Raw genomic sequence first — 26,174 nt, 5'->3', positions numbered from 1 at the left:
CACTGACCTGCTCTTTCTCTCTCCTCTCCTCACCCTCCGCCCACTGCCTCGGTGCAGCTTTTGCTCTCATTTCATCCGAGCAAAGCGACAAGGAACTGCTGCAGATAGCTTGAGGTGATCTCACTGCCAGGTACGTGCCATGTTTTGTCCCCCCGCATGGTTTTGCCGCAGGGTATGCGCGGGTAGCTCTGAAGAAGTCTGTCCATACTGTGCTGTGTGAATAGAGAAAACAGAAGTGTGTTTCTGCTCTGTTCCAGCTGTTCACACTTGCTGTGATGGGTGCTGCGTGCAGTGGGATCAGCCGTGAGCCTGAGTTGGCGGCGACGGAGGTACAGTATGAAGCTCTGGCCGGTCTTTTTTCCCTGTGTTGAGCCATTAGAAGGAGCTGCAGGTGTACTCTCCTGCAGGAAAGAATGGGCCAAAAAGGGCCTGGCCACCTGTCTGTGCCAGTGCCATTGCTGATTAGTCTGGGTAGAGAGAGATGCATCTTTGCATGGCCTGGCAATGCACGCCAGAAAGGGAAATAACTGTGATGAGACGTGCAGCTCCTTCTGAAGTGCTCCTGATAAGGACGGAGCGCATTTGCTGCAGCTTTCTTTGCAGATGTGCTCCTCACCTAGAAATCCTCCTGGTTTGTCCTCAGCTCCTGACCACGGCCTGTGCTCTGTTTTGCAGGCTGATAACATGCGGGAGCCGCAGCTGGTGCGTGCTATGTCATCTTTAAACATACCAGCGATTGCGGCAGCCCATGTTATTAGGAGCCACGTTGCCCAGGGGCCGGATGAGCTCTCTCTGGAGGTAAGCAGTTCCAGGCGTTCCTTGTTGTTGTGCACAGAATTAGTATAGAGTGTGAACGCCTCGGGAATACTCTCATATTTTGTGTCGTAGAAGAAGGCTTTTGTTTTAGCTGTGCTGAAGCTGGGATTGATGTTTCAATCTTTTGCAGGTTGGAGACATCGTGTGCATTGTTGATATGCCACCAAAGGAGATGAGCCCCTGGTGGAGAGGCAAGCGTGGCTTTGAGGTAGGCACACATTTTTGACTAGAGAGCACAGCTTCAGTAGTGTCTAGAATCTCCGGTTGGAGCTGCTCTGCCTGCACAGGATGGCTTCTGGATGCAAACAGTTGCCCTGTGTCGGTGTCAGAGGACCTTCCCTTTGGCTCTGGGCTTGGGCTAATGCCCAACTGACTTTTTGTTCTTATTACAGGTTGGTTTTTTCCCTGGTGAGTGCGTGGAACTCATCAGGGGAAAACTGCCCGAGTCCATCCTACATTCATTGCCAAAGCCAGGTGCGTATTTTACATTTGACAATGCGGGTTAGTAAAATGGGGTCTGAACGTGGCTTTCAGGGGGTTCATTAATGCCCGAGTTGAGCAAGCTTAGAAAGAGAACTGCATTAAGCTCCTTGGGCACCTCCAGGGATGGGGAAAATCTGTTCTTGCGTGTCTTTGTTGGGAACATGCTTTCTGTTGTTACGTGTTCTGTTGAATGTGTTGCAGTCGGCCTCGTCCAACCGAGCCAGGGCTGAAATGAACTTGTTTTTTTGTTTTGTTGCGCAGAGCCAAAGAAACGGGGCAAGTTCATCTCCTGCCTTCGTTCCCTGTTGAAGGCCTACCCCAGGAGAGCGAAGCAGCCTGAGCCTCCAACATTCTCGGGATCCATGTCCTTGCTTGACATCGTTGAGAGGTATTTAGCCAACAGGACTTGAGGGCTGAGCTGTAGGAATGGAAGCATCCTCTGCTGTTTGAAACAGAGGGCTTTTCTAAGCTGTGTTTCAGCAGAAACCAGGCATTGCCAGGAACAGGCAACTATTGGCAAGGGTTCGGTGCAGCTCTTCCCTCACCCTGCAACACGACTGACAGCATGCTCTGTTTTCTCTGCAGAATGAGTTCTCCCAGTAAGAGGGCAGAGTCAGCAGCTTGCAGTTGGCGTTCCTGCTTCTGCCTGGGCAAACCATCCCCTGTGGCCAAACGCCAACTGCAGAGCAGTGCCAGGGAGCCCTCTGAAGCTGAAGTCTTGGTCCTGGCAGGTAAGCATGCAAATCCAGCTTTCAAATCACTGCTTGTCAGCAACACAGGTAGAATTCATGCTTTCAGTGGGCTTGTACATCCTTCTGGCATTCAAGCCTGTGCCTGACATCTTCAGTTGACCCCTGTCTTTCCCAAATGAGTCTCTTGTCAACACAAGAGCTGGACCTGCACGAGGATCACTTTCAAGACAGTGACACTGTTGCTAGAAGCCTATTTGCTTCTGCCCACCATCACTGCATAGCCAAATGTCAAGAACCTGTTTCATGATTCATCTTGTGAAACTTTGACACTAACTGCTGTGCGTCTACTCCTTCCTAGGTGACCCGAGCCCTTGTATATCTCCAAGACGCCAGGCATGTTACGATGCAGCATCCTGGGATTCCATCAATGAAGAACTGTTACTAAGCACAGGATGCTGCAGTTCAGATGAAAGCCTTCCGTATAACATCAGTTATAAAGAGAAGAATGCCATCATCGTTGAAGCTCTCGTTCATCCCATACCTGTTGAAGCTGCTGACCTGAGCCTGCCAGACTCCTCAGGCACCAGCCTGAACCGAGTGCCTTTCGAGGACAGCCCAGCCCAAGCACAGCACGAGTGCCCCGACAGCAGCACAACCATGCAGGCTCAGGTCAGCATTACAGAGGAGAAGCCAAACATCTTGGAGGGGGAGGTAGAATCAGGCCAAGAGTCCCAGGCTCCGGGCAACAGCACGACTTCTGAGACACTCTCGTCAGACAACAGAGAATGAGTCCCATCTTTCCTCCAGACCTCACACCCCCTCCTTTTTCCTATTGAATAAAGGCACGCTCGTGCTCAATCAACGCCTTGACTGAATTCTGAGTTTTCATTCGCAGAGATTGGGATGAGTACAAGAAACAGCAAGACAGCTCAGCTTGCAACGCTCTGGCTGTGGGGTGCGTGCAGGGACACTGTAACCATACAGGGAAAGGCTTCCACTGCTTCCTCAAGCTGTAGACCAGCCCTGCTACTGCTCTGTGGCACAAAGCCCTGAGGGATGTTCCATATTGTTAACCTAAGTGAAGCCAGCTTCATGCACTGTGTTTTGTTGTTGCTGGGTGAGAGGGGGATGCACGTTGGTGAGAAGATGAGCATTGCTGGATCTGCCACGAGTGTCCCTTCTGCCTCTAAGAATATGTCCTAAGTAGGATGTGAACACTGCTGGCACTTCCTCATTGCACGTGCTTGGAGGATCTTCAGTTCTTGCACATTCAGGATGTCTGTCAGTGACTACGAGGAAATTCTCAAGTACTAGGAATTCCATGAAACAGTTGGAACGGGTAAGTGTCATCTTTGTACAGAAACAGCACGCCTAACAGTCTGTCTCACCACTCTAGAATTAATCTGAGAATAGATTAACAGCTCTTGTCAGTTCTCTAAGTCAGGTTTCATTTGTATAAATTTGAAATTCGTTTTTTAAACCAGTTGGAAATTGTAATATTATATTAGAGAAGAATTCACACTCAACTTTAAGCATCTGTGTTTTGATTTGTAGGTGGTTTTGCCAAGGTAAAACTCGGGCGGCATCTTCTTACTGGTGAAAAAGTTGCACTAAAAATCATGGAGAAAGTTACTGTAGGGGTAAGCCAAAAGGCATTTAAATATGAGAATATCTTCTGTTGGAGTTGTGGAGTTCTCAAGAACACGGGGGCAGGTGGGATGGTACATACGAATGCAGCCTACTAGTCCCATTGCCTTTTGAAAGATGCTGTAGAGCTGGAAAAAGTTTAACAGAGCACCACAAATCTTGTTGCTGGTTGTTCAGAGGGCAGTATTCTCTGGCTTTAAAATGGAGGAAGTTATTACATCATTACATTACATTACATTATTGTTACATTATTACAGCAACTTTACCAAAATGCCAATGAAAATGCTGAATGTTTTACTTTTCATTTTTCACAGCTCTGTTTCAGAATTTCTATGGGAGTGATGTCAGTCATTGCTGAGTTGATGTTGAATTGTGTACTGTCCCATATGTGCTTGTTCTGTTCCACAGCAGTCAGATGTGGTACCTGGTATGTCACAGTAGTTAGCGATTTCATCGCTTGCTTTTATGGTCTCTTAAGGATGACTTGCCTCATGCTAAAACAGAAATTGATGCCATGAAGAACTGAAGTCATCAACATGTTTGCCCATTGGATCACGTAAGAGAGACATCAAAGAAATATTTATAGTCATAGAGGTAAGAAATAGTTTCTGCTTTCTGTGCTGTCTTTCTTACTTATCTTTCTCTGATACTCTCTAAATGCATTTTCAGATAACCTTATCTTACAGGGAAGCTGTTTGATTGCATTGTTTCTAAGGACCGCCTTTTGGAAGAGGAAGCTCCAGTCTTTTTTTGACAGACTGTTTCAGCAATTGCTTCTGTTCACAGTCAGGGTTATGCCCAGAGACCTCAAACCAGTGAGCCTGAACTGCAGTCAGTCTTCCATAAATAATAATGAATGTGTTTTTATTTTTCTGTTGGCAGAGAGAGTTACAGTACTCCACTCCATTCCAGTGGATTGCAGGAGAGAACTGAAGGGGGGAGAAGTAACACAAAGTAGAACTCATGGGTTGAGATAGAATTATGTACTGAGATAGAGAAAAGGATAATAGTTATGATGAATGCAAAAGCAATTGCTCACCACCTACCAATCAGTGTCCAGTTAGCCTCCTAGTAGTGGAAGAGATTTACATGAAGTTATACCCCCTTCAAAACTCCTTCCACAATATGTCATATAGTATGGAATATCCTTTGGCCAGTTTAAGTCAGCTGTCCTAGTTCTGTTCCTTCTCACTTCCTTGGGCTCTCAGCTGAGATTGACTGTGGCTCTGTACAACGCTGCCTGGCAGCAACTGTAAGCATCACTGCGCTATCTCCATTGTTTCTCTAGAATGAAAACGTAGTATTATATCAGACACTGAAGAAGATAATTCAGTCCCAGCTGAAACTCAGACAATAACTTGTGCTTAGGATTCTTTCCCTACAGGAAATGTTAGATATTTATTGCTATGTGGTACTGTGTTCTGTAGCTGAGCTGGATTTTGTTATCCTTGAAGAAGTATCTTCCTCTGAAAGGGGAGTAAAACATGATGCTCCTAATGAGCGGAGCAGAGACACAGATCTGATCTGAGTGTTGGTTTCACATTTTTGTGATGCTCTTTGCTGCAGTTTGTATCTCGAGAGAAGCCCTTGTGGTGTCAGTCTGTTGTGTAACCTGCTCTAGTTTTGTGCCTCAAGGAAGAGTGATCCTTTAAACAAATGGTGGCTGTACAGAGGGTATGGGGTGAGACGCATTCCTCTGGCCCCATCCAATGGATTTTCTGTCACAAAGATCATTCTCCCCAGCTTCTCTTCTCTGAGTGGGAGCTTCAGCCCCCTGCACAGGCTGGAGGTCATCCATAGAACTTGCTTCAGAGTTTGTTTCAGGTTGTTATCCTTCCTGGCCAAAAACCAGATACAGTATTGTAGATGTGGTGCAATGAGTGTTGAAGCAGGAATGACTTGTCCTGGTCTGGTTGTGCTGCTTTTTAATGCAGCTGATGATCTTGTTGTACTTCTTTTCTGTCAGAGCACACTGCTGGCTTGCATTCAGCCTGTGGTCTCTCACCACTTGTCCTCCTAGTCCCCAGGTCCTTTCCAACAGATACAAGCTAGTATTTCCCACCTGGGATATTGGAAGATGGGAACTTGCCAGCAGTCAGTGAAGATCTCTGAGACAGCGAGAGCGAGCGAGCTTTGAGTAGACTGGGAACCACTGTCCACAGCAGGAAATAAAAGAAGAGAAAAGATGTTTCCTTGGGCGTTTGGGTGGAAATCATTCCTGACTGCTTTCTCATCCACCGGGAAAATCTGCTGATTGACAATTTGAAGCTGATAGACTTTGGACTCTGTGCAAAGCCAAAGGTAAGAGTATCTGTTAAATCAAATACAATGTGCCCCCAAGTAATGCATGTTTGACCACCGTATGCAACAGGGGCTTGTCCAAACAAACTCCTTAAAATCAAGCTGTTTCTGTGGCTGACATGTCATTGCATCTTGTTTGGATTGGCCTGAACTGTATGAGAGTGGTTAACAGATTGCTCAGAAGCACAGGTAGATAATTTTCTCTAGCTAGACTCCCTGTTTTCATAGTCTAAGCTGTAGATAATCTTGTAGGTATATCACCTGTCTTATGCAAGGGTCTGTAATAGGAGCATGGGGTTGGTGTGCCTAAGGAACCCTCTAAGGAACTGCATGTAGGATGAGATTGTGGATAGAATAAAATGACTTTTGCAGGTGACGTACAAATCCTGTGATTGCATATGCTTGAACTGAATTGTTTCTTGATCTTCAAACTGATTTCCAGAATCCTTTATTAACATGTAAGATGGGTGCTGGTAAGAAAGAACGGAAAGACTGCCTTACTGATTCCAAGAGAATTACTTGTCCTCAAATGATTTTTCCTGGCCAAAGTTAGAGCCTCTCACAGGTAATCGAGACCAACAGGCTGTTGTTGCACAATCAACAGGCACAATCTAGATGATCAGCTGAGGAAAATAAAGCATCATGCCAAGGGTACTAGATAAGTGAGCAGCTTGAGATCTGCACATTTATGTGATACTCATGGTCTTAGACAATATTTGTTTAGTGAGGTCACATTGAATGAAAACAAAATCTAAGATGAATGAAAATATACAAAGGAGAAGAAGCCTCTGAGGCTTCTGAAGTGTTATGACCAGAAGTCATAAACTCTGTTTTTGAAAGAGCAATTTGCTCTGTTAATTATCCATCATTTTTGTGCAGTCTGTTTTGTCAGACTTGTCTTTAGCTTCCAAGTTGTATGTGAAGACTTGTTTGCACTGTAATGCACAATGTACGAAAAATTGAGAGATGAAAATGTGAAGAGTTTTTCTATCTTTGATTTCATGTCTGGAATTTTGGAACCCACTACTTGCAGTTGTTAATCTGTCCAAACTGGTCTGGTTTGCAATGCCCTCATACTTCTTGAAAAGCTCTGCTGTTAAAGGCAGAACAATTCCTACAAGTGCCATGGCCCCACTGTTGTTCTAATTCTTGTTTCTTTGTTTTCCACACGCTGCTTTTCAAGCCTCCTTTTTCTTTACAGTCCAAGTGAGAATTGCACTGTGAGGTGTCTGAACCTTGTTGTGCCTCTACATAAAGAGAACAGCAGCAAAGCCTGACAGGTGACTGTGCTGACAGCTCTCGTAGCCAGTAACACGTAACTGTGCTAAATCCCTTGTGATGGCTTTGATTTAATTTTTGCCAGTGAAATCCTTGTAAAAGGAACTGCAGCAGTGTGATGAACTAAGGTGAAGATGCTGGTTTTAGTAGTGCTCTAAGCTGAGTGGAAGGGCAATTGAATGAGGGTTATATGCTTTCTGTGGACAATAAGGTTGTGGTGCTGTTGGGGTGGGTCCAGAGGAGGGGCCACTGTGATGATCAGAGGGTTGGAGCAGCTCCCCTATGAGGAAAGGCTGGATTGTGGCTCTGGGCAGCCTGGTCTGGTGGTTGGCGACCCTGCACATAGCAGGGGGTTGGAACTGGATGATCTTTGAGATCCTTTTCAACCCAGGCCATTCTATGGCTGTTCAGTTCCATACTGGAACAAATATAAAATGCTAACTATGTAAAACATGGAGTCAAACCTGTGTGATTTGTCCACACCAGGAGGTGATTAGAAAACAATTTTTTAAGCTACAAAGCTGCTTGCATGAAAGGAAAAGAAAATAAAACTACAAGAAAAAGGGAAAACCTTTCTTCCTGAAAATAGGAAGAATAATGGACCTGACATGAAATTTGGGTGAAGCTGCCTGATTTTATGAAGCTATTCCCATTATTTTCTTGGTGCTGTGTTTCCCAAATGAGTGGTTTCTGGCTGTGCTGCAGCACCAGTCTGCATGTGAACATCAACTCTATTCACCATCTGGGAAGATTAGGACTTCCCTTCTCCCACCAGCACCACTGAATTACAGTTACTCAGTGGTTAAACAAAGGAATCCTTAAAGAAGGGTTTACAGCTGTCGTGTTATCTGAAGTGCTTGGGGCATTCTGATGCTATTAAGCTCTATGTATTAACAAGTTCAAAAAGAAAAGGTAGGCATCTGATTGTTGTGACAGTTTCTAAGTTATTTGGAAAGCTGTACCACCCAACCACTCCTTCTGTTTGATGGAGGTGACAAAGCTCAGTTTAATTTCTGACTGCTGTTTAAATCCTGAAGCTGGAGCTGGTTCCTGGAGCAGAAAAAGCTCGGAAGCTGTCCCTCCTACAAGCAGGCACCTCTGAGCAAAATATGACATCTCGATTTCTGATGGTAAGGTCAGGAGATCTGATTCCAGCGTCTAGCTTTCAGATTCATGCTATGTTAGTGGGACCTTTGGCATCTAGCACTGACCAACAGCAACTGACAGGCTGGTAACAGTGCACCCCAAAACAGTTATGTGTCTATTTATGTTATGAGGGAAAATTGCATTGCATTGAGATTTCCTATTTTTACACTTTGCAGATCTAACTCGCTGCTGGAAGAATCCTGTACGCCTTGTTCACACCATTTTCCATGAGCTGGATGAGTCTGTTGTTGGCATTTTAATACCATTGACCAGGCAGGCAATATGTATGGAGTATTTGGCTCTCTCTACAGTCATGAATGTTTGAGTATCTTCAACATGTGGCTCATTGCTTCCATTTCAGGCTGCCCAGAGAAGCTGTGGATGCCTGTCCTTGGTGTTGAAGGCGAGGTTGGATGGGTGATGGGCAGCCTGAGCTGGTTAGTGGGCAGCCAGCCCATGGCAGGGTGTTTAGAACTGGATGATCTTGAAGGTTTCTTCCAACCCAAGCCCTCCCGTGATCCTATGATTCTGTGATTTCATTCAGGTTTATGAAGATGAGATGAGTTCTCCTGAATGCGCTGCTCTCCATAGGATTATAATTGGAGTCTAGATGGATGACTTAAACCAGACTCCAAACTTTTTGATGGCCAAAATGAAATGAAATCAATCCTTTACTGTGTCAGTAGTCTGTAACCAGAGCCCATCAGGTAATTCCCAGCCTCCTGCCTGTATCAGTGGCTGCACACAGTGAAAAAGTCTGATGGGATTTTAACCTCTAAAATGTTCCAAAGCAACCAGAGGGTGAATATATTCACTATGCAAATACCTGCAGGAATAAGCTTGTCATGTATGTCCTCAGGTAGTACAGTAGTTAATGGTGGGACTCAGTAGGTCATGCTGAAAGTTGAGTCTGCTGGTCTTGAAGGTCTTTTCCAGCCTACATGACCTTATGCTAATATTTCTGTATTTCTTTCTGTTCAGCTCCCAGAAAACCTCCCACCCAGCCCCCCGCTGACCCCGTGGTGAAAAATAAAACAGAAACCTCAGTGACGCTGGCATGGTCCCCTCCGAAGATGCAACGCCCCATTCCAATCGATGGCTACATTGTGGAAGGCAATAAACTAACTGGCTTCACGTGGGTGAGGTGCCACGAGTCTCATGTCCCCGTCCCAGAGTTCACGGTGAGCAATCTGTCTGAAGAGGCTGATGATCAGTTCCGAGTGTCTGCAGTCAATGCGCATGGACAGAGCCCGTCTCTGGAATTCCCAGGGAGCGTGCACCTTGGTAAGCACAAAAACCCCAATGGAAATGGGTCAGTGTGAGCTGAGCAGCTGTGTTGGTTCCCTAAAGATGTTTCATTTGACTTTAAGGATAGTAGTGCACTAACACACCAAAGGCTTTCCTTTATTACTAGTTCTCCTGTCAACCTCCAGCTACCACTAAAGTGATACAAGTTCTGTTTCTGTGAGAGAGACATGAATATTATTATCTTTTGATATCTCACATGTGCAAGAGGCAGAACTTTCTGTAACAGATCTTAAGCATAGAAGTTCTTCTTCCAGCACTCATGCAAAGGGAGAAGTAGAAATGTACCTATGATCTAATCTTCCATCTCTAAATGAGATACCAGACTTGCATCTAAAGAGCATTAAGACATCCATGTTGTTCTTCCTCAGAACCAGTCCTGGCTGTGAAATCCCCCCTAACAGCTGGTGAAGCTGTACCTGGAGGGGATGCCATGTTTACTACTGATCTTACAACAATGTGTTGCAGCACTTGGTACCTCAGTGGTAAAGTCTTACAGGAAAGCGAGACCTGCATCATCAAGAGAACCCAAACTACTCACAGCCTAATCATAAAGAACATCACCAAGAATGATGGTGGAGCAGAAGTGAAATTTGTTGCCGAAAATGTTGATGTCAGCACCAAGATGAGAGTGAGAGGTATTTGCTTTGATCCTTCTCCTTTCCTCTTACAGTCAAGGCATAGTTGCTGTGATCTGTTGATTAGAACTGGGGCTGCAGGCATTCACTGCCTGTACCAAATACCTGAAATTGCATCCCATGGACTGATGTGAGTCCTGGTAATGACCTAAACATGATAGCACTGAGTGTAGGGTAAGCCAGTCTACCCAGCTGCTTGGTATCTGAACCAGATTGCTCCATGCCAGCTGATGAATGTCTGCAGTTCACAGCTATTGGCCAGTGCATTCAGTCACCTGGTTTACCACTGCATCACCATAGAGCAGTACTTTCAGCTCCAGGTTCAGACAGCCTTTCTGATTGCACTGGAATAATGTAGAAGTAGGGGAGCAATCATTCCGATAATATCTCTATCAATCAGCTTTGCATGACAAAATAGAACAAATAAACATTCATGATGGGAGGACCTGTTTGTCATTGGGTGGAAACCTCTGCAGAAGCATGTTTAGAGCATTCTTAATCAGTAGAAGGAGATGTTTGGTTGATTTTTACTTAGTAAATCCGGCAAGAAGACCAAATGAAATATCTTGAATTGCTCAGCAGTGACACAATGATGAGTGCAGGAACAGAAGGTGATACTTTTTCAGAGATGTTGCAGCAAACATTGACCACGTTAGCCTGATATCAATTGAAATAACGAGGCCTTTGCTCCTGACAGGTGCTGCAGTGAGATTTACCAATAAGAGCAAAGATGTAGAAAAGATCTCCGCTCGGCTGCGTGAGGAAGCCAAACTGCAGGCTGAGCTTTCAGACACAGGCGCTACTGTGGAGTGGATGAAGGATGGGAAGGAGCTCAAGGCCAGTGAAAAATATGAACTGCACATTGTGGGGAAGAAACACACCCTGAAAATTCACAACGTCTCAATGGATGATGCTGTAAGTTGTCAGTGCAACTGTGAGGGGGATAAAATGCATGAGTTTGCATGATGAGGCTCTTCATCATCTTCTGCTGGCTTGTCACCCTTGTTGATCCATGGAGAAACAAGAAAGGCCTAGAGTAGTGTATGCACTTTGGCATTGGAGAGCTTACTTAATTGCTTCTTCTCAAAGAACAAACTCCAGAGAGTCATGGAGACATCTCCAAACAGAATTGAATAATGGGACTAAATTGATGGAGAGCAGAACTTCCTGCCACGGCTTGTCAGCTAGTCTTAATTTTGCTTTTCTTCTCTCTGTCATGTTAGCATAATATTTCATACTGGCAGGTCTGCCCAAAGAATTAAATGAATTAGCTGATGGACGTTTCCATGTGCATTGCACTGTAATGTGACTATCAAATGAGTAATCAATGCTGTTATTTTAAAATCTGTGTTGGCAAGCTGTAAGACAAACAGCTGCTGTTGGTAGCTTGGTTACTGCAGAATCAGCTTTTGTGTATCTCATAGATAGGGAAGAGACCCTTAAGGGTCAGCTAGTTGGACTCCCTTGCAATGAACAGGGGCACCGCAGCTCCATCAGGTGCTCTGAGCCCTGTCCATCCTGACTTTGAACATCCTCAGGCTCACAAATCTTATACCTATGCCACACACTCGCAGTATTTCACCATTCAGCATCACCACTTGTATCTTCTCTTGCTGTAAATCAGAGCGAGCTGGTAAATCATCTGCTGTGCGGGTCAGCTGTGTCTCTCCCATGGGCATCACGTGGCTGCTGGGAGGCTCTGAAGAGCTGCAGCCAGAGGTGTGTCACCCGCTGGGCCTCGTGCCCAAAGGAGCCCACAGGAAAGTGTTGTTGCAGTTTGTCATGCACTGCACTGCCATGAGACTTGACGTGCCAGACATCCTCTGACACGTGACCTCCTGCATCCAGGCAGGACATCTGAGACGTCTCCTTCAGCCTGATGTGGCTGCAGTTTCACACTGGTTTTACTAAGGAAGGAGAAGGCACGTGGATGAAACTCTTTTCCTGCTCTTCCTGGCATTAGCTCATAGTACAAGTAAAGCACTGTCAGGTCAAGCCTGGAGGAGTAATGCTTGTCACTGACCTGTTCCTGTTCAGGGTGGAGCTGGAGGGTAAAATAACACAAGAAATTGTCATTGAAATTCAATATCTGTGAAATTCAGCTGGCTGCATTCACAGAACCTGGCGTTAAGATCTGTTTTCTGGTTTATTTCTTGAGCCTATTTTCTATAACCCAGTCCTCATTTATGAACCGAAGCTCTACTGAAAACCTTTCGCTGTGTATGCTCATGCTGCAGTGCAGCTCTTGTGACCTTTAACAGCACAATCAAGTTCCTCTGATCACAGGATCCTTAAGGTTGATTAAGACCCTCTAGTCCGACTGCTCACCCATCTCCACCAAGATGCTCACCATCAGCTAGCTAAAAACTCAGCAGAGATGATAGATCAAGCCCAACACTGGATTTGGGATGGCTAGAGATTCCTAAGATATTGAAGGATTGCTTGCAGGTGGTATTGGCTCAGGTATTCACCCTGCATCCCACCTCCCGTTCTGTTTGGTTGAGAATCATGCATTCTGCAATTTCACTTTGTAATTCAAAGCCCCTGGCTTTATCTGTTGAAAAACTGATCTAAAACAAGCCGAGAAGACTCCGTTGGAACTGGTTGATGCAGAACAAAGGCATCCCCAAAGGACAAGTTGCACTGTTTGATGAACATTATTGGATGAGAGCTAAGCTAAGATTTAAAAAGTTCTGGGGCTGTCTCTGAGCATCAAATCCAGAGGAAGCCTGCATGATTCCCTGAGAATGGATACCTCCTACTTTGGTGTAGGGTTAAGGGAACACTAGCAGTAACTCCTATCACAAAATGTCACATGGCTCAGACAAAAAAGCCATCAAGAGGGCTTAATTAGGAGCACCAAATGGTCACAAGATGGTCTTAGGGCAGGGAAGTAATCTATCTACGTGACATTGATTGATGCTATTAGTTCTAAACAGCTTGACTCTAGAGGGACTGTTCTTCTTTGGTCACCTAGTTTTACAAGAATAGATGACTCCTGTCTATTACAATTTTTAACTCATTATTTGTTCACTGATGCCATAAATGTGCCTGGCATAGCAATTGGCCTTGGTATATTCAGTGACTGAAAGCAACAGTTGTTGCTGTAAGAAATGCAATGCTAAGCTAGGTCTGCCTGTAGCTGACAGCCATCAGCTTGCTCCTCAGGCAGGTTCTGTCTGGATGGAATGAAGGGCATGAAATACTGATGTGCTCTTCAAACGCTGCTTGTTAGCTTAGAGACAAAGTGTTGAATAGGTTTGTTCATATATTGCAAACACCTTACTTAGCTGCCTTCATTTTAGCTTCAGAAGAACGTGTGCAGAATACAGAATTGATTAAAAGAAATAAGAACTGTCTGCATAGAACTTACTCTTTCCTTACACAGGAGAATCAAGCACACGTTTGTATGTGAGTACCTCCAGAGGTGAAACTCGATCACCCAAATGTAATGAGCAGATACATTACAATCAGTTCTAACTGTATCTTCATGCTGTGCTGAATAAGCCTGAGTCAGGATGTAAACCACTTTCTATTTTTTTCTTCAGATGAAGCCATTAATGTTGTCAGCAAGCCCAAAACCACTTCAGAAATATCAGTCAGTCCTTCTGAAGACCTGGAGCTGGTGTGTGAGGTGTCAGCTGCAAGCGGAGCTGTCGTATGGAAGAAAGATGAAACAGAGGTGAAGTAGGACCAGAGGACAACCATCATCTCCAAGGGGACGCACCGCAAGCTCATGGTCAAAAATGTGACCCTGAAAGACCAAGGGAGCTACAGCTGTGAAACAAAAGATGACAAAGCAACATTCCAAGTGAAAGTCAGAGGTGAGAAAATGCTTGGAATCCCAGAGATAAAGGAACGCTTCATTTTGTGTGTCTTGCATTTGGAGGATCAACTGACAGCCTCTCTGGTGCAAAACATTTTGGCTATAGGACTTTCTTGGTCATCTAGTATCATAGCAACACTTTTCTACATGTGATTTACATCCAGGAATGAATTACTGCAACAAAGGGGAGTACAGCTGCGAGGCTGCTGGCTAGAAACTCACCTTCAAGATTCATGTAACTGGTAGGAAACACGTTTTGGTTGATATTCTTTGATTATTCCCTAGTCTGGCTGTGGAAATGTCTGTGTGAACGTGTCCTCTTTATTCTGCCATGAAACTGTTTTGAGAAGGATGAAAAGAAATGCTTACAAACGTGCAGCTAAAATGATTATTTGTTTTTAACAATATTTCATCCAGCTCTTCCCCTACAATTACTTTTATCATCAGCTGTCCATGGATGTCCAACTGTGATTTGTACAATGTGCAACACTGCTCTACCAGTTGATATTTCAACAGTACTATTTACACAGACGTCCTTTTCTGCTCCAAATCCACACCAGCCATGGGAGAGGGAGTAGGTGAGCATCTTCCTCCATTAGCTTGATCTAAATCTGACAGCTTCATCCAATCCAGGGCTTCTCCAAGACCTTTGAAAATTCTGTTACTGTTGAGGAGACAGCAGGCTTCTGGGCTTAGGTTAGAATATGGTGCCCTGTTGATGGGTCCTGAGAGTGTCCAAGCCTTACATAGAGAAAACCATCACTGCTCTTAAGATGTTTTGCAAGCAGGTGAAACTTGATTGAAGTGTGGCAGTGATGCTTTCTGAGATCTCTGGCCCCTAGTTTTTCTAGGCTTTTTGTTTGCCTCTTAAGATACAGTGAGCTGCTCTTAATTGTGGCTGTGTCCTTTGCCACGAGCATACCTCTGAGCACACAGTTATTTTGAGCTCCTCTTCTTCCAGTGGCTCGGATGAGCAATTCTGAGAGATATGCAGAATGGGGATGGCTGTGCTGCTGCTTCCTTTTCTGTCTTAGCTGTGGTTTTCCCTTGCAGGGCACAGTTCTCTGCCTGGGCCCAAGTCTGTGTGGGTCTCTCCATCCACAAAGCTGCTCACCGTGCAGGCGGCACAGGCTGAGAGGAGAGGCCAGAGCAGCTCTCCTGTTGCAACACGGAGCAGCAAGATACAAGTGGAGGAAGGGCCTGCAGCTGTACTGAGGAACTTCAACGCAATCATTGATTTTCCATCTGAAAGATAAAGAAAGAGGAATTCCCTTTCCAGCCCCTACCATCATTGTTCGGATGATTTTTATTGGTTTATTTTTTGTCCATTATATCTTTGAGGATTCAACTAACACACAGTTGCCCTATGGCCTCAGTGGAGCCACACAAGGTGCCTTTCCTTCCTGGTTGGGCAGGCAGTCACAAGATGCAGAAAGCCACGCTGGCGTCTATCCTGTTCTGTGCTGGCTGTACATGGAAATCTTGGGGTTTTCCAGATTTCAGGGCCATGTGCCTGAAACCAATTGTGCTTCTCCTGTAAGCAGAGCTGTTGGTCAGACTTGCTGGCACTAGAAATTAAAGGTGGCAGTGAGCTGAGGCCGAGGAGGTGTTAACGTAAGAGTCAGGGATGCTTTTGAGCTTCCCTTATAACTGTACGGTTCCTCAGAAAGCAGTTACGCCTGCCAGCTCCTTTCCTGTCCGGCTGTGGAGCCTTTGCTCACATGCTCCGAATCTTGCTTGAAATCATTGAGAGGAATGTAGCCAGCAGGACTTGAGGGCTGAGCTGTAGGAATGGAAGCATCCTCTGCTGTTTGAAACAGAGGGTGTTTCTAGGCTGTGTTTCAGCAGAAAGCAGGCAGTGGTGGGAACAGGCAACTATTGGCAAGGGCTCGGTGCAGCTCTTCCCTCACCCTGCAGCACGACTGACAGCATGCTCTGTTTTCTCTCCAGACTGAGTTCTCCCAGTAAGAGGGCAGAGTCACCAGCTGGCAGTTGGCGTTCCTGCTTCTGCCTGGGCAAACCATCCCCTGTGGCCAAACACCAACTGCAGAGCAGTGCCAGGGAGCGCTCTGAAGTAGAAGTCTTGGTCCTGGCAGGTAAGGGTGCAAATCCAGCTTTCAAAACACTGCTTGTCAGCAACACAGGTAGAATTCATGCTTTCAGTGGGCTTGTACCTCCTTCTGGCATTCAAGCCTGTGCCTGACATCTTTGGTTGACTCCTGTCTTTCCCAGATGAGTCTCACAAGCTGCTTGAAACCTGCTTGACAGGCAGCACCAAGCCTTTGCCTCCTTGGACAGTGAAAGTTTGACGCTAAATGCTGTGTATCTACTCTTTCCAGGTGAATCGATCCCTTGCCAATACATGAACCCACCAGCAAGTTGCAATGATGCACGTTGTGCTTCCATCAATGGAGTGCAGTTAGGATGCATGAGTCACTGCAGTTCCAAGGACAGCCTTCCACGTGACAGCAATGATGGAGAGAAGGATGTTTGACCTATTCAGTTTTGGGCCCCTCCCTGCAAGAAAACCTTGCGGTTCTGGAACGTCTTCAGCTACGAAGGTAGTGAGGGGTCTGGAGCACAAACCTTACGAGGAGCTGCTGAGGGAACTAGGATTGTTCAGCTTGGAAAAGAGCAGGCTCAGGGGAGACCTTATAACTCTCTATAACGTCCTGAAGGGAGGTTGTAGTGAGCTGGGGTTTGGCCTCTTCTCTCGTGTGATCAGTTATAGATCTAGAGGGAATGGTTTTAAGCTGTGCCAGGAAAGATTCAGGCTGGACATTAGGAAATATTACTTCCCCTAAAGGGTATTCAGGCATTGGATAGCACTGCCCAGGGAGGTGGTGGAGTCACCGACCATGGGAGTGCTCAAGAAACGTTTGGATGTTGTGTTGAGAGGTATGATTTATCCGGGAAGTATTGGTAATGGTTGGACCAGATGATTTTGTAGGTCTTCTCCAACCTTGATAATTCTGTGATTCTGAGCTGAGAAACTTTTCTTGCTCAAGTCCAGCTTCCAAGCTTAACCACCTACAATGAAGTTGATGTCGTTTTTCTGGTAGCCCTCAAGACAGTGTCCGCATTTACCCAAAATCAGGAGGTAACCAGCTGCAGTGAAGTGAGCAATTTCAGTGCCTGTTTCTGATGGTGGCAATGAGTTCAGAGGTCATACTTAATTGACGATTCCTGTTTCCATTCTGACCAAGGCTGTAGTTGCAGCTGACTTCCTGAGGCTGCCATACGTGGTGGTGATGCAGCCTTGGGCTTCTTGGGGATTTGCATGACTACCACCTTTCCTTTCTGTGTCTTGCAGGTCAGCTGGTGCTGGAAGCGGCCGGTATCTGAGCAGGAATGAAGGTGAGTGCAGGAGCAGCTGCTGAGGGGAGGAAGGAAATCCATGCTAATGAGCTCTGAAGCATCTGCAGGTCCAGTACGAAAGGAGGCAGCAGTGATGCAGGGGGCTCCCCAGCAGGAAGCTGTCTGATCCAAATGCTTGCTGAGAGTTTGGAAGCCCAAGCCCTTATGGTCTCTGTAAGGGTGGCTAGTAAAAAGATGTTAACCAAGATGGTGGTAAATAGTCAAAGATTATTAGCAAAGGAAAACTCACCAATGTTGGTGCCTTGACCAGAAAGCTGAGGCAGTCTCAACTGGGGAGCAATCTCCAAGAGATTCTGCCTTAGTGGTGGTCAGCCTTTAAATGAGGTGAGGTCTCAGAAGAGGTGCAGTCGAGGTCCACCCCTTCTGGGAGCACAGCTAGATTACTCTCACCTGTGCTCCCGCAGCTGACCCAACACTTGCCTCAGCTGATTAATCAGAGGTTCAAGCTGTGATTTCCCATACAGTCTCTAAGCTGAAGGCAGCATCTCCTTGATCTGATGGTGGTGTGCCTGAGTGAGGGAGTGATCCAAGCTGGATGCAAAAGAGTCATCTTAATTTCTCTCCTATTTTACTTCAGATGACACCTATTGGGTGTTGGTTTCTTAAAATTTGGATCTAGGAGGTGGCCTCTCCCTTTGCTTCTGGTGAAAGCACAGATGTGCAGCAGGAGTAGAAGACAAAGAGTTTTTCTTGGTGACAGCAACACCAATTATTTGATTCAAATGTAGAACTGTGATGAAGATGGTGAAGAACAGATCCGCCTCAAAGACATGCTTGATCACATAAGGAATGAGCATGTGATCCAAGACAGGCAGCGTGGCTTTAGCAGGGGAAGGCCATGCCTAACCAATCTGGTGCTCTTCTATGATGGAGTGACGGCATTTGTGGACAAAAGGAAGGAAACTGATGTCATTGACCTGGACTTGAGCAAGATCTTTGACATGGCCCTCCACCACATCCTTATCTCTAAACTGGAGGGATGTGGATTTGACAGGTGGACCACCTGGTGGATAAGGGATTGGTTGAAAGGCCACAGACAGAGGGTGGTGATTCATGGTTCGATGTCCAGGTGAAGGCTGATAACAAGTGGTGTCATCCAGGAGTCTGTCTTGGGACCAGTGCTTTTTAACATGGTTATCAGTGACACCAATGATGCAATGGAGTGCACCCTCTGCTGTTTGCTGAGTGGTGCGGCTGATGCAGTGGAAGGAAGGGATGCCATTCAGAGGGAGCTCAACCGAGAGGTTGGCCTAGGTGAATCTAATGAGGTTCAAGACAGCAAAGTGCAAGGTTTTGCACTTGGGCTGGAGGAATCCCAGGCATTTCTACAGCCTGGGAGGAGCAGTCCTTAAGAGAAGCCCCGCAGAGAAGGACCTGGGGGTCCTGGTGGATGAAAAACAGAACGTGAGCCATCAGCGTGCTCTTGCAACTCAGAGAGCAAATGGTCCCCTGGGCTCCATCAGAAGAGGGGATGGCCAGCAGGGACAGGGAGGCGATTGATCTTCATGATCCTTGAGGTCCCTTCCAGCCCGGGCCATTCTATGATTCTGTGATTACACTCGCTGTCAGAAATAACGGCAGCTGTACAGAAGCTTGTTTTTTCTTTCTTTTTCTGGCTTTGAAGGAGAAGGGGTGGAGCAAGGGGAGACCCACTGGTCATTTGTCACCTCATGAACAGGATGGATTCTGCATTGACTGTGAAAAACCTGGGCTAGTAGCATGGGCATGTTTCAGGCTGGACTCTTCTTTTGCTGCTTGGTTTCCTTTTGGCAACAGGGAGACAGCTGTCTAAAGGTGTGTTTTCAAACCCACTCTCCAAAACCGTGTTTCATTGTTGCAGGTGGTTCAGTGTGCTCTTGCAGTGCAGATGCTGTAGTTTGCTGTAGAATCTGAATGGTTTCTGTTCCTAGGGGAGGACTGGGAGGAGGTAGTGAGAGGAGAATTCAATGCCTAAGGGGAGGGGAGATCGGGGATTGGTGGGAGAGGGAGCCAATAGGAGGGAGAGAGGAGTTGGGCGCAGGGTGATGGTAACACCCCTTTGTGATGTCATAATGCCCCTTTGTGACGTCATAATGCTTCTTTGTGATGTCATAATGCCCTTTGTGATGTCATAATGCTCCGTTCTGACATCACGATGCCCCTTTCTGACGTCACGATGCCCCTTTGTGATGTCATAATGCCTCTTTGTGACGTCATAATGATCCTTTGTGACGTCACAATGCCCCTTTGTGATGTCATAATGCCCTTTGTGACGTCATAATGCTTATTTGTGATGTCATAATGCCCCTTTTTGACATTATAGTGCCCCTTTGTGACATCATAATGCTTATTTGTGACGTCATAATGCCCATTTGTGACATCATATCACCCCTTTGTGATGTCATACTGCCCCATATGAAGTCCAGGCAGAGTCAAAACTTATGGACCTGCACGAGGATCACTTTCAAGACAGTGGCTCTGTTGCTTCAAGCTTATTTGCTTCGTCCTGCCGCCACTCTATTACCAAGTATCAACAACCTCTTGCATGATCCAACTTGCAAACGTTTGACACTAACCCTTGTGTTTCTGTGCCTTCCTAGATAATTCGAGCCCTTGTCAACCCCAAAGATCCAAACCAAGTAGTGATGTGCAGTGTGTTTCCATCAATGGAGAGTTCTTATTAAGCACAAATCGCTGCAATTCGGATGACAGCCTTCCACATGGTAACAGTGATGGACACAAGGGGCTCATCCACGTTCATGCTCTCATATCTCCTGGCTCTGCTGAAGCTCCTGACCTGAGCCTGGCAGACACCACAGTCACCTGCCTGGATTGTGACCCAGCGCCTTTGCAGTGCTGCCCATCCCAAGCACAGCCCGAGTGCCCCAACAGCAGCACCACCATGCAGGAGCAGGGCAGCATCAGTGAGGTGAAGCTGAGCATCTTAGATGGGGACTTAGAGTCAGGCTGCCAGTCCCAGGCACCAGGCAGCAGCACCAGCTCTGAGCCACTCTCATCTTAAAAGAGGAGTCCCATCTTCACCCTTGACCTCTCAAGTCCTCCTGTCTTTTATTGAATAAAGTCACTCTCATGCTCAATCATCGCCTTGGCTGCATTCTGAGTCTTCATTCACAGGGATTGGGATGAATGCAACAAACAGCAAGGCAGCTCAGCTTGCAACACTCTGGCTGTGGGGTTCGTGCAGGCAGAGCTCTGGGTTCCCATTTTGCATGGCTTTGGGATGTCAGCAGCAAGATCTCTACCATTTTGTATGGCAGCAAATAATCTCTAGCATCCAGGTTGCTGCTCATGATAATCCCAGTCTTCCTGGCTGTCGCTTTGTGATACCTTTTAAAGCCTTTTGATACTCTTTGATGCCTTGGCTGCTCCCTAACACCTCTGTCCTCCTGCCATGTTGACTCACGTCTCCCACTTTGAAGCTGGCTTTGCAGATCATCTCCAGCCCTGTCATCATCACGCTGCAGCAGGAGGTGCTCACCTGGCCCAATGTCTGGCAGTGCTGCTTGTTCTGCAGATGAGCAGCTGCCTCCTCATCTCTTCAGCTACAGTAGTTTTTCTCAGGGCAGTTAGATGCAGTCATGCTCCTCTGGATTTGGTGTGTTAAATCCATGCTGCATGGCAGCAGTCAGTGCAATACAAAGGTGTTCTGTGTGCCACAGCATTTCTCCAGGGGCTGCCAAAGGTAGAAGCACAACACAGCACCATCCTTCTGACAGTAATGTCTGTGAGTGTTAGACATGTGAGCACTGCATCATCCCCAGCGTGTCAGTGCTTTTCCACACCAACCTGACTCTCACACTCTGCACTGAATGTAACTCTGCTCTTGTGGAGACAAATGCTTTCTGTCACATCCTCCATCCCTGCAACCATTTGCCGGTAGGCAGCTCTTGCAGAAGAATCAAGCAGCAGAACCTTTTGCTCACCCTACAGCATGCAAATGCTATGAAAGCAGAAATAACCTGGCGTGCTCTGGGTCTGCAAGGCTGCACAGATGGGAGAGGTAGATTGTGTTTTTGCAGTGGAAGTTTCCAGTATTTTCAGTACATAGTGTAGGCCCTAACTGAATGTATAACCCTCTTGTAAAACAGCTGTATAAGTAGTTTTTCCACCAAGAAAGTTGCTGAACAGAGTTAAGTTCAGACTGGGGGCATTCTGACATGGGGAGAATTGAGACAAGCACAAGATAAATACACAGGGTGGGTAGAGCCCAGCACAGCACAGAATGAATGTACTGACTTTTGGAAACATTGCCCTTCTCTGTCCGCAGAAAAGTACAAGGCAGACCTAAAAACAAGAGGTTGGTAACTGACCTATATATTAGGTCAATTCAATTTCAATATATGGAAAGGAATCCTAGCAACAATCTGGAGGACTATGGCACAAGGCCATATTATATCAGGCTCTAGCAAATTTACAGGCAGTCACTGCACAAAGAGGTAGATCTGAGTTGCACATTATATGATTCCCACAAAGATTAAGGAAATCTGAAGCTTTCAATATATTTTTTTTTTATTCTTTTTTCATTTCATTTTTTAAACACCTGACCCAGACCCCAACCCTCACAGGAGCTGTAAAGATAACAGCATTAACCCGCAATGTAACTCTAATCCTAACCCTTACCCTGATTCTAAAATCGTCTCTAACTCCAAATGTAACAACAAAAATGATGGTAGAAGTTTGTAGCAAAAGGAACCTTAACCCTGATCATAATCCAAAAAAAAAATCATTATGGTAACAATAATCTTTACCTTAAGAGTAATATTAATCAGAGCCCAGATGATGCCTGCATCCAATCAGAAGCATGCTTTGCATTATTTAAGAGTTGTATTTTTTCCAATGAACTCTCTCTATTATCACGTTTATAAAGTAACAGAGTCTGTTCTTTTTCTCCTGACACTGTGCCTTACTCCTGACATCCCCTGGAAATGACCCAGATAGGGCACCATCAAAGTAATGCTAATAGTAATGTCAATCCTAAGGGTATCTCTAGCCTCAGTGTTAATGGGACGCTAACAACAATCCCAACAGCCTTAAACATTCTGGTGGTGTGAAAGAGGTGCTGCCTTGCACATGCTGGGCAGTCCCATTGCCTGTTAAATGCAGGCGGCAGCGTAGAAACATGATGCCCGTGGTCAGAATGCCCTGTGGCAGATCCTGGCACCGGAGAACTGACCGGAGAACCATGAGAGAACTGACAACAAATCACTCGACATCAGAACCGACCCAGTGGTTATTTACAAGCCTTGGGAGACCCAGACAGGATCTCAGAGTGGTGAATGTAGGTACAGAAGTTGTTACTACTCTGTTTTCTTCTAAAAGCTGCTCAGCTGCTTTGCGTTTCAGACCATCCCTGGCTTCACTGTGTGCATCTGTCCAATTGATACCAGGTGTTTTTTCATCTCGGAAGTTGGGGGGGGGCGGGGGAGAGGGGAAACAGACATCAATTCAATTACTCATTTATTTATTGACAGACATTCACGTTTGCTACATTTGGAGAAGATTTATTTGTTTGCTGTGGTTTGATTTTTTCTTTTTTTCTTTTCCCACTCCTCCTCCCCCCCCCCCCCTTTATTTTTTTAAATTAACCTTTGTGTTCTTCCCCTATAATCAAAAGAGAACGGATCCCCAGGGTCTGTCCCGCAGACGTTCTTTCCGTGGTCTCTGCTGCCACCTTCTGGCCAATACACGGAACTGCCACTGTTGGGCGTTTGGTGCCGCAGGAAGCACAACGCAGATCTGAGTTCTGACCGGTCTACGCACCAAATCCGCCAATCTTTATTGTGATAAGCCCTCCACATGGCATTGCGCATGCACTCGAACACGCAACAGGCACAGATTTCTCCTAACTCCTTGAGGAGCAGGCAAGCAGAACAACTGAGCGCACCACTGCTTGTGATTGGGCCACCCCCATCATAGAGATGTGTGTTAGATCTTTTACCCACCCCTGGACTGGCCTTGTTGTTTAACGATAACCTCTGAAATCTGAGCTACTGGTTCTACCACCTGTAGTGTAGAATAGGTAGCCAATAAATGCTTTTCAACTGTGATGTATCTTTATTCTGCTCCATGCCAAACCTGTGACCAAAACCTCATAGGGGTTCACAAAGAACTCTGGCTCTGCCAGAGCCCCCATCCAGACCCTTCTTGAGTTACATTCACATCTAGTTTGGCTGAAAAGGTTGGACTATAAATACTCAGTGCTTGGGCCTGTTTAACAGATATTTTTTCCTGATTATGCTGTCCATCGATCTTTTTAAACTGAACTCCTGCTCTAATCTGGTCTTTAAACATTTGTTGTCTCAAGACCCTAATGGGTCCAGACTGGATTACCTTAGGGGCTGGACGCCTAAGTCATGGCAGCAGATGGTTCTCTGACCTTTCCACCACCATTCAGAGCCTGCATCTGGCCATAGGCACTCTTGTCTCCCCATCAATTGGGCAGCCTGTTGTATTACAGCACCTGAGGGCCACTGGGGGGTTCAGTATGGATAACATAGACCCATACTGATGTAAAGGTGATGGCTGTAGGATGAGATCCCTCGTTCCTGATGAAAAATTTATTGACTGGGCTCTCAAAATCATCTTCATAGATTGCCTCTTTCATGCCTAATTCTCTAATATAATTTTGTTAGTCCTCCATAGAGGACCACAGGCTGATATTTAATGGTATGTCATTCTTATTTGGCCATGTTATATGACACACAGCCATAAATCATTCACTGATCAAATGGCTATCCTCATTATGTTGGACAGAGCATACAGTCTTTGCCTGAGGGCAGGGTGAGTAGTAATGGATGTCAGTTTTGAAATTTCCAGTCCATTCACCACAGCGCTTTCTGCCTCCATGTCCCATAACCAGAGCAGCTATGCTGGCATGCTCTCTTGGTTTCTGTCTAAACCATTGTACTATATCCATCAGTTCAGCTGCTGTATTATGGGCAGCAGGGTTTGGGGGGTTGGACACTGGTCAGGGCACTCCCACCAGCCTATCCTGCATTTTTTTTAAATTTTTTTTTTCATTTTTGGGTTACAATCAGTCAGATCTCAAATAGATCTAGTCCAAATGGAACCTCAAAATCTGACCTTTTAGTGCCTTCATTTACAGAGTCCATTTTATACAGATTCCCTGTACAGGGTCCCCATGGTCCTCCAGAGAGTTGTTACTGATCTTCCATAGGAGAATGATTGAATTAGGTTTTTTCCCCATCAAAACTGCCACCTGTCTTTCCAATTTTTCAACACTATCATTCAATAGCTGATTTGCATCAGCCTGAGCCTCTTCAGTTATGTTCAGACAGTTCAAGGCCATTAACAGTGGCCATGCCACCATGAACGCAGCTAACTGTCATTCTCAAGTTGTACGTATGTCTTTGCTAAGACCATGGAAATACTCAGTCAGGTGGGCCAGGGACTCATGGACCCTCCCTCCGTCCCACACAGGGCCCCATTTTTCAGTGACAGAAGCAGTGCTGCATTTTGAGGATCCTAGGAATCCCAGGACATGCCCTGACAAAAGGTCATTCAAAGGGGTATCATATCATAGTATCATATTCTCGTGCGGGTTGGAAGGGACCTTAGAGATCATCGAGTCCAGGCCCCGGGATTCGAGCCTCTGTGTAGCAGAGCGGCACATCTACCACTTGCGCCACAGGGGGGATTCGAACTCCGGGCCCCAGTGTTGCAAGGCGGCGTCTTTAACCACTGCGCCACCGGGGTAGTCTTTCCCCATCCAAACCACCCCATGATATTCACAGAATCACAGAATTGTAGGGGTTGGAAGGGACCTCCAGAGACCACTGAGTCCAGTCCCCCTGCCAAAGCAGGTTCCCTACACCACGTTGCACAGCTCGGCATCCAGGCAGGTCTTGAATATCTCCAGAGAAGGAGATTCCACAACCACCCTGGGCAGCCTGTTCCAGTGCTCTGTCACTCTCACCATAAAGAAGTTATTGCACACATTAGTGCAGAACTTCCTATGGTCCAGTTTCTGTCTGTTTCCCCTTGTCCCGTCTCCACACACTGCTGAAAAGAGTCTGGCCTCAACACTTTGCCCCCCACACCTCAAATATTTATAGACCTGGATCAGGTCCCCTCTCAGCCTTCTTTTCTCAAGGCTAAACAGACCCAGTTCCCTAAGTCTCTCCTCATAGGTGAGATGCTCCAGGCCCTTCACCATCTTTGTGACCCGCCACTGGACTCTTTCCAAGAGATCCCTGTCTTTTTTGTACTGGGGAGCCCAGAACTGGACACAATATTCCAGATGAGGCCTCACCAGGGCAGAGTAGAGGGGGAGGATCACCTCCTTCGACCTGCTGGACACACTCTTTTTAATGCACCCCATAATGCCATTGGCTTTTTTGGCTACAAGGGCACACTGCTGGCTCATGGTCAATCTGTCGTCCACCAGGACGCCCAGGTCCCTCTCAGCAGAGCTCCTCTCCAGCAGCTCTTCCCCCAGCCTGTACTGGTGCATGCAATTATTTCTACCCAGGTGCAAGACTCTACACTTGCTTTTGTTAAACCTCATCTGGTTTCTTACTGCCCAGCTCTCCAGCCTGTCCAGGTCTCGCTGAATGGCAGCACAGCCTTCAGGTGTGTCAGCCAATCCTCCCAACTTCGTGTCATCAGCAAACTTGCTGAGGGTGGTCATTGATGAAGATGTTG

At 46.2% G+C, this 26,174-nt stretch overlaps 3 long non-coding RNA genes across 4 annotated transcripts; all 3 read left to right on the top strand.

Moving 5' to 3' along the window:
- The first annotated feature begins 281 nt into the window (after positions 1 to 281).
- On the top strand, positions 282 to 1,149 carry LOC146753151 (uncharacterized). The gene is made up of 3 exons (XR_014940193.1): positions 282 to 329; positions 676 to 798; positions 947 to 1,149. It is a non-coding gene; the product is annotated as an uncharacterized LOC146753151 (long non-coding RNA).
- Positions 1,150 to 6,121: 4,972 nt separating this feature from the next.
- LOC146753150 (uncharacterized) lies at positions 6,122 to 10,290 on the top strand. Its single transcript, XR_014940154.1, has 3 exons — positions 6,122 to 7,219; positions 8,540 to 9,647; positions 10,137 to 10,290. It is a non-coding gene; the product is annotated as an uncharacterized LOC146753150 (long non-coding RNA).
- A 733-nt stretch (positions 10,291 to 11,023) lies between these two features.
- Positions 11,024 to 14,704, top strand: LOC146753149 (uncharacterized). 2 transcript variants are annotated; one of them, XR_014940203.1, is made up of 4 exons: positions 11,024 to 11,221; positions 13,855 to 14,130; positions 14,297 to 14,374; positions 14,580 to 14,704. It is a non-coding gene; the product is annotated as an uncharacterized LOC146753149 (long non-coding RNA). The 2 variants fall into 2 exon arrangements; XR_014940202.1 differs by lacking the exon at positions 11,024 to 11,221 and having other exon boundaries at positions 13,777 to 14,130.
- The last annotated feature ends 11,470 nt before the right edge of the window (positions 14,705 to 26,174 follow it).

The sequence above is a fragment of the Coturnix japonica genome, unplaced genomic scaffold, assembly GCF_054131305.1.
Source record: "Coturnix japonica strain WE unplaced genomic scaffold, WE-NBRP24 Scf039, whole genome shotgun sequence".
NCBI lineage: Eukaryota > Metazoa > Chordata > Aves > Galliformes > Phasianidae > Coturnix > Coturnix japonica.
The sequence above is the reverse complement of the archived record's forward strand: the minus strand, read 5'-3'. Positions and strand labels throughout refer to the sequence as shown.